Below are 7,901 nucleotides of genomic sequence, written 5' to 3'. Positions count from 1 at the left end.
GTTAGTTTTTGTGCTGCCCCAGTGATTAACTAGTGGTCTGTGCTAAAACATATATCATAGAAGTCAAAGAACACCATAAACAGGCTGCAGCCAAAGAAAAAAAAACGGGTGATCCATGTCAGGTGCATGTGTCAAGTGAAACAAATACATATGTATATATTCAACAAGTCCCGGTGACCGCGGTGAATTCACTATTTCAACACTGGCGAGCAGCGAGGGCAGTCGCGGTTTTTTCACTCCGTTTTTTCGCAACAAATAATATCAAATTAACTAAGTGTGCAAGTCGCGAGTGGTAGTTTTTGTGTTGCCCGAGTGATTAACTAGTGGGCAGTACTAAAACATGTATCATAGAAGTCAAAGAACGGCATCAAAAGGCTGCAGCCAATGCAAAAAAAAATACAACGAAAAACGGGTGATCCATGTCAGGTGTGTGTGTGCAAGTGAAACAGATCCATATGTATTCTTACAAGTCCCGGTGACCGCGGTGAATTCACTATTCCAACACTGGCGAGCAGCGAGGGCAGTCGCGGTTTTTTCACTCCGTCTTTTTCGCAACAAATAATATCAAATTAACTAATTGTGCAAGTCGCGAGTGGTAGTTTTTGTGTTGCCCGAGTGATTAACTAGTGGGCAGTACTAAAACACGTATCATAGAAGTCAAAGAACGCCATCAACAGGCTGCAGCCAATGCAAAAAAAAAATACAACAAAAAAAAAAAAGCGGGTGCTCGAAGTTACCATTTGCGGTCGGTCGAACGATAACGGTGCGGAAAGCGGAAAAACAATCGGGAAAAATCGACGTCGGCGGTGATATTCGTGGATGACCGAATCGGAATCGGATCTTGGTGTGAAAATCTGTATATAAAGCCGGGAAAATCTACGCCCGAGCTGCGTAGCAAAAGGAGCCGTTCGGTTTTGTGTGTGTGTGCGACTGAAACAGATACATATGTGCCGCGAGCTTTTTTTGTTTTTGTTTTGCTTGTCGTGTGCAAGTGAAACAGGTACATATGCATTCTGATAAATGAAAGTTATTTAACAAGTCCCGTTGACCGCTCTCAAAGCTCAAAGCTCTTTCGCTTGGAACTCTTGCAGTACAGAAGAGGTGAGTAAAGATCAGTTGTTGCTTTTGTTGCTCTTGTCCCCCATTCTTGTGGTGGGCCCAGGCTTAGCTGTTAGTTGTGTTTCTGGTAATTCACCTTGAATTTGAAATGTAAACAAACGAAAAGAGAGCGCTCTTGCGCCCTTGCGGCTCTTTCTCTCGGCTTCTCTCTCTCTAATCGGGGTTTGTTTTGATTGCCTTGACCGTAAGCTGGACATTATTTTATTTTATTTAAAAGCAAAGGAAATCTTAATTAAATGCATTAAAACAATTTATTTTTAAAATTATATTAAGTTTATTCTTATTTTTGTTTATTATTTTCATATATAAATGTCAAATGGTTTTTATTAACATATTAGCATATCGGGATAAAATATTTATAAAACTAAACCTTTTATTAATTGCTGGCAAAGAAAACTTAAAAAACTTGGGGTACATTTGCCGTCGAAACTTTATTGATTCAGATTTTGATTGCAAACAAAAGCATATATGTATATATTTTGCCATACATTTGCTTTAGCCTTCGCATACCTACAAAAAAATTCAAAAATATGTTATTCTAGGTATATTAAATCAATATTTTTAAATGCAATTTGCATTAAAATTAAGTAATGGGGTTAATGGCAATAAGGGAATTAATTGAAAAAGAAATGCAAAGCGAGCATAGCTTATTATAGACGTAGGCCTGATCCATCCGATAGTACCTATATAAACATATATATCATATAATTGTCATTGGTAAGACTTACCGAAATTGAGGACACGCCATTGTTTACATCCATCCAGTGCGTAGAGCTACTTCCTGTTTATCCAGATGCATTGCGTTGGGTGCAGGTGATGTTAATTTGGTTCACTATCACTCCCACTTTAGTTAAGATTTACCGAAATTATGGACACGTCATTGTTTACTATGATCCGGTAAAAAGTTAATTACGCGTCATTGTTTACTTCCATTCGGTGAAGAATTTTAGGACACGTCATTGTTTACTTCAATCCGGTGAAAAATTTTAGGACACATCATTGTTTACTTGCATCCGGTGTAGAGCTTCTTCCTGTTTATCCAGATGCAAGTAATATTTTCACGATCACTTCCACTTTCACCATAGATGTTGCCAGCAGCCACTCCGCGCACCAAATGAGGCCCGAGGGCCGGTAGCGCCTTGTATTTATAGTCCCCGAGGGAAGAGAACAGAGAATGAGTGAGCGAGAGAGAAAGGGCTATCTCTGGAGAAAGGCAGACAGAGATAGAGAGTAAGGGTTGCCACTTGAGTTGCACCGACATACCTAACACGTTGCAGGGTGCCTTAAGAGAGTGAGAGGGGGAGTTTTGCAATTGCCTTTACATTTAACGATCTTTCCTATATAGCAGCTATATGATATAGTCGGCTGATTTTGATAAAATTAAAACTGAAATTGTGAAATATTATAAAATGGTTATTTCTCTAATTATCTAAAATATCTTGAAAATTGAAGGAGCTTGAATTTTTGTTCTAAACCTTTTCCGATTGTTCCTAGGGAAGTTATATGATTTAGTTATCCGATCTGGGGCGTTCTGCCTTATTTACTAATAAGATTGATAATATGAATATATATTTATTCCTGATTGGAGAAAACAGGGGGAAAAAGAGAGTTTAGTTTTTTATATTCGAATATTTAAATAAAAAGCTTAAATTTCTTGCTATTATTATATATATTATAATTATAATAAATATGAAATGAATGCTTTTCGATTTGCCTTCCGTTTTGATTGGTTTTTAAATTAACGGCTTTTGGAAGTGCTTTCTTGTTGGAATTTGATGGAAGTCCGAAATGCTGCTGCATTCCGCTGCGGACTGGCCCACTTTCTGCTGTCTGCAGGATATGTGTTCCGCTGCCTTATCCTTTCGGCATCGAAAGCTCATCCGGCATTTTTGTGGAAAGCCAATGGAAAGGCGGAAATGTGGAAAGCCAACGCTTTTCCTGACCTTCAAAGCTCAGAGCACGCACAGAAGCTTTTTATATTTTCGATTTCGAAAAGCAACGTGAAATTGTAGGGAACTCAAAGGGAAAGCGAGGGGGTGGAAAGGGGGTAAAGCGAAGGAAAAGCGGTGGAAAAGCTCAAGGTGAAAGCATCTCTATCTCTGTGGCAGCGACGCCAGCCGCGGCAGAGGCTGCAGTCGGTTTCGGCATTCGGTTTTTCGTCGGTTTTCTCGGCCATTTTGCGTTTCGGAAAAGCGTTTCGGATTCGGACTCGGATCGGACTCGGAACACGCTGCAGACGCGTCTGGGTTCCGCACAGTTGGTCTCCAGCGCCTAGTCGTTGGGTATACGGCGCGATGTGCAGAGCCGCGACACGCGACGATACGCAGCAGTAGCCGCAGCAGTAGCCGCAGCAGCAGCAGCAGTAGCAGGAAACGCAGCAGCAGCAGCAGCAGCAGCAGCCGTAGCCGCAGTAGCTGCAGCAGCAGCAGCAGCAGCAGTAGTTGCCGCACCGAAGACCGCCACGAAACGCTGTTTTTTTTTTATTTTTCAAATATAAAATCCGTGTTGGTAATAATTTCCGTCGTTGAAATAAATATATATATATATATATATCCCGTTATTCCGTATAATAACAAGCCGTTAAGCATCCGCCGCAGACTCCGCTTCGTTCGCAGATTTGTTCCCCTTTTCTTTTTTTTTTTTGAAATTTTTTTCTAGTGCGCGCGACGACTTAAAAAAAAAGATACAAATTAGAAACCAAAAAAGATACAAAAACGCAAAGATGTCCCTTTGAGGTAGGTACTTTCCCCCCGCACACACAGTGCCTTTTTGGCGGCTATCTGGATCATCGCTCTTTAATATCTATAATTAATCTTTGTTTTTGTACGAGTGCTTTATTTTTTTTTTATTAATATTTAAAGAGCCATAAAACTGTAGTGACGTAAATACAAAAACTCAAAATCCAAAATGAAAAAAATAGGAAAGAGAGGGGAGAACGAAAGATCTATCTCGCGTCGCGACGCATCGTTAAAACTGATTTTCATTTTCATATTCATAACATTGCAGCACACACACTCAGGGTCCCGATGATACTGTGTAATACAACCGATATTTTCGGATAATAATTATATGGGGGGAGGCCTTAATGGCTTTCACATGGCCATTTTGTAGAATTTTGCACTTTTGAGATCTGAAGAAGATGTTCCCTTTTCTTTTCTTCTCTTTTTTTTTGCGCACTGCCATTGGAAATGTCCTTGAACATTTTCACCGCCGCTGCCCCCATATATATGTGTGTGTATGAGTTTTCCTGGCCAAATGTGTGTGTGTGTCAAGAGGGGCTGCTTTTCCCTAATAGCCCCGCCATAGAAATGTTAAATGAAAGCCACCAAAAACCAACTAAAAAAGAAACTAAACATAAAGACAAGTTCCTCAATCCTTGCTAAAAAAAAGCCCAGTTGGGAAAATTTTAAGCCAGGAAATGGAGTTGAGAAAGAGAAATAACGTATAAGAACGTTATCCACTTGGAATTTTTTTGGGTGGGAAGCTGCAGTGATACCTTCAAAATCCCCAATTTCCAACGATAAGCAAAGGGAGGTGTTTTTGTCAAATATTCATTTATGGAATTATGTTTTGGATTCATTTATAATATTTTCTTTAATGATTTTGAGGCATCTGTAAGATATAATGATTATCATAGATTGATTTTTAAATTAAATTCATTTAAAATCTTTAAAAATTTGGATTTACCTGAAATAGTTTTTAAATATACGATAACTTATTTATTAAACAAAAATAAGTTGGTTTTAAATATTTAAAAAGTATAAAGTGTAAAGTATTAAAAAGTCCAAAGGAAAGTTTTCCTCTCCTTATCAGTAAACGATGCTGTGCAACATTAGTTAGAACCCATTGGGAATTATAATACAACCCAAAGAGATGTTTGAGAGAGAGAAGAGAATAGAAGGACACCCTTTGTTTTATTAAAATTTAATGACCAATTAGAAATGGGTTTCCCTTAGAGCTACAAGCAGGCATCTACTTAATTATTTTCCATTAATTTCTGTCACAAGATTTCTTTAAAAAATGCAGCTTATATGACTTTTGAAATTTTTTCTTTCACTGTATTTTGGAAACTTTGTGCCATTAGCGAAGCGAAACGAACTGAAATGAAATGAAATAAAAACTACAAAAGACAAAGTCAAGTCGCTGAGCGTTCTGTGGCCCGCGGGCTGGCGGAGAGCACAGAAATTCACTTAAATTGCAAAGAATGCGAATTTGGTTAAAGACCAGAGGGGGGGAGGAGAGTGGGGGGGGGGGAAGGGCTAAAAACAGAGAAAGCGAGGGATTTCCCCCTCCTTTTCCGTTGAATGTGCAAAATTTTGCACGCCGCATCAACAGCGGAGTCAAAAAAGGGGGGAACTCTCTCTCTCTGTTAAGGGGGGGCGGCGACACTGCTCTCAGGTGAGTGGAAAATGAGGCTGGAAAGGGGGGGGGGAGTGGGAGTGGGAGGGTGCTCAAGGTGGTGCTGGTGGTGCTGACAACATCCCAGGCCCTCGAGGGAACAAGGCGAATTCTTTATCAAAATGTATGACAAGTTTAAAAGGCCTTGCGGAGAACATCAACAAAATGAGTTTGGATGGCAAAAATAAAAAACCATTACGAAGGAAAACGTGGGCCAATATGGGTAAAGGATAAAGGATAAAGTAATAAAACGCAGCGAGCAGGAGCTAAGCCAGATACCTGCTTTTCTAAAGCTAGAGCCAAATAAATCAGCCCAAGAATCCTTATACTTATATACATACATATATATAAAGTGATGTCTAGAAAATCCGCAGAAAAGTTCCTCAGATTCCACACACACACACAATATATTCTTTAGATCTTTTTGGGACCCAACAAATAAGGGCAGAAAAATAAGTAAATACAAAAGAATGTAAAGAATTCTGCGGATGAAAATCTGTGGAACTTTAATGAAAAGTTTTTCTGGTTCTGCTTTAAATATTTGGAATAAAAAGTTTATAACATGATGTGTAATTAATCAAAAGAAGGGTAAAAGTTCTTTAAGAATTTTAAGCTTAAAGTTAAAGGGAATTGTATAGATTTTCCTTGATTTTTTTCTTTTAGAATTTAAACCAAATATTAAGTAAGAAAGGAATATTTGGAATATAAAGTATTTTACAGAATGTATAATTCATCAAAAGAAGAGAAAAAGTTCTTGAAGTTCTTTTTAAGTTTTAAGTGAAAGTTAGTTGCATAGATTTTCCTTAATTTTTTTTTAGAAATTAAACAAAATATTAATGAAAGGAAGAGGAGAAGAATCCTTTAGTAAAAGTTAATGTAGTGTATAGATTTTCCTCGATTTTTTTTTTAGAAATTAAACAAATATTAAGAAATAAATAAAAGATATGTATATGTTAGAGAGATATTTAGTTATTCTTTAACTTACCTGCTAATTACCTTTTCTAATATAAAAAAGCAGCTCTTGATTTATACCATCCCTGGGCTTATTTCGACATCTTCAAGTTCCAAACTCCAATACCCCGGCAAACACTCCATCCACACACTCGCACACACAGACCATAATTTGTTGCAAATTTATTGAAAAGCCATAAAAAAGAATTTCCGTTTCCTTACTTTTTCGTTTTTTTCCCACCATTTTTTTTTGCAGGAGTTGGAACTGGCGCCGCAGGATACGCAATCCGCAATCCGCAGTCCGCAATCCGCAATCCCCGCGCCAAATGAGCTGGAAGTGTCCAAATGGATGGGGGCCATTGAGGAGGAAACAACGCTGGCAAATAAGCCAAATTAACGAGATACCGGCTATAAGGAGGCAGGAGGCACAGCAGGAATGTCCTGAAATAAAAAGCGAAGAAAAGAGAGCCATTCAAATCGATCCAAATAATCGGCAAAATCAAATCGAAAAATCGCGAGTTTCGTATTCCCGTTTCTCGGTTTCAGTTTCGCGAGTGCTTACACTTCCGTTTCCGTCGTGTGTGTGTGTGTTCTGATTAGATATATATGTGCATATATATCTAAATATAATATCAATCATTATATTTTTTGTTTATTTTTTTCTCCAAATATCCTTCACCCAACTCCCCCGCTCTCTCGTTTTATATATATAAATATATATATATTTACTGCCAAAAGATCTGATCTGAACTGATGAATAGATGAAAGGAGAAGAGAGAGTAAAGAAAAGTTGTAAAAAATGGGCCTTAAAGTCGGATAAATGAATGCAGAGTGTCTCAGTCGAGGGCCGTTGCAGAAATTCTCGTTTCCCCCCCTCGCCTGTCCTTCGCTCTCAACAACTACGGATATTCAAAACAATTCTAATTGCAAAACTATTATCAATAAAAAAAAAAACCTAAACATAATAAATAATAAACACACATATACAAACTATCGCAAGTGGCGCACCCAGGTGAGTTTCAATGATTACAGTTCATATATATATATATATATCTTTAAAACCACCCTCGTTATCGTTATATACACTTCATTAGCCTGGTCCACTTGAATAACACTTAGCTACTTAGTGTTTTGTTGGTTAAATTAAAGGCCCTTTTAGCTCTGAAACGATTTGATTGAAAGTATTTTCCACTTCATACCAAAGTTTAACTGAGAAATGTTTATTAAATTGTTTAAACAAATTATTTGGCAAGCTTTTGAGACAATTTTAAAATGATACATCTTTTAGTGACGACTTAGTGCTATTATATACTATTATACTATTTTTTGGTAACTACTCAGAGCTATATTGGCCAAATTAAAGGTCTTTCTAAGTCTAAAACAATCTGATTAATAGAAATTGTCGACTTTCCACCAATGTTTATCTCAGAAAT

General features: G+C 37.7%; 1 long non-coding RNA gene across 1 annotated transcript; it reads left to right on the top strand.

The window, feature by feature from the left end:
* The first annotated feature begins 136 nt into the window (after positions 1-136).
* Positions 137-7,475, top strand: LOC110184300 (uncharacterized). The gene is made up of 2 exons (XR_015272563.1): positions 137-1,101; positions 6,725-7,475. It is a non-coding gene; the product is annotated as an uncharacterized LOC110184300 (long non-coding RNA).
* Positions 7,476-7,901: the final 426 nt, after the last annotated feature.

Source organism: Drosophila serrata, unplaced genomic scaffold, assembly GCF_035046125.1.
Source record: "Drosophila serrata isolate PLE 108 unplaced genomic scaffold, ASM3504612v1 contig_293, whole genome shotgun sequence".
NCBI lineage: Eukaryota > Metazoa > Arthropoda > Insecta > Diptera > Drosophilidae > Drosophila > Drosophila serrata.
The sequence above is the reverse complement of the archived record's forward strand: the minus strand, read 5'-3'. Positions and strand labels throughout refer to the sequence as shown.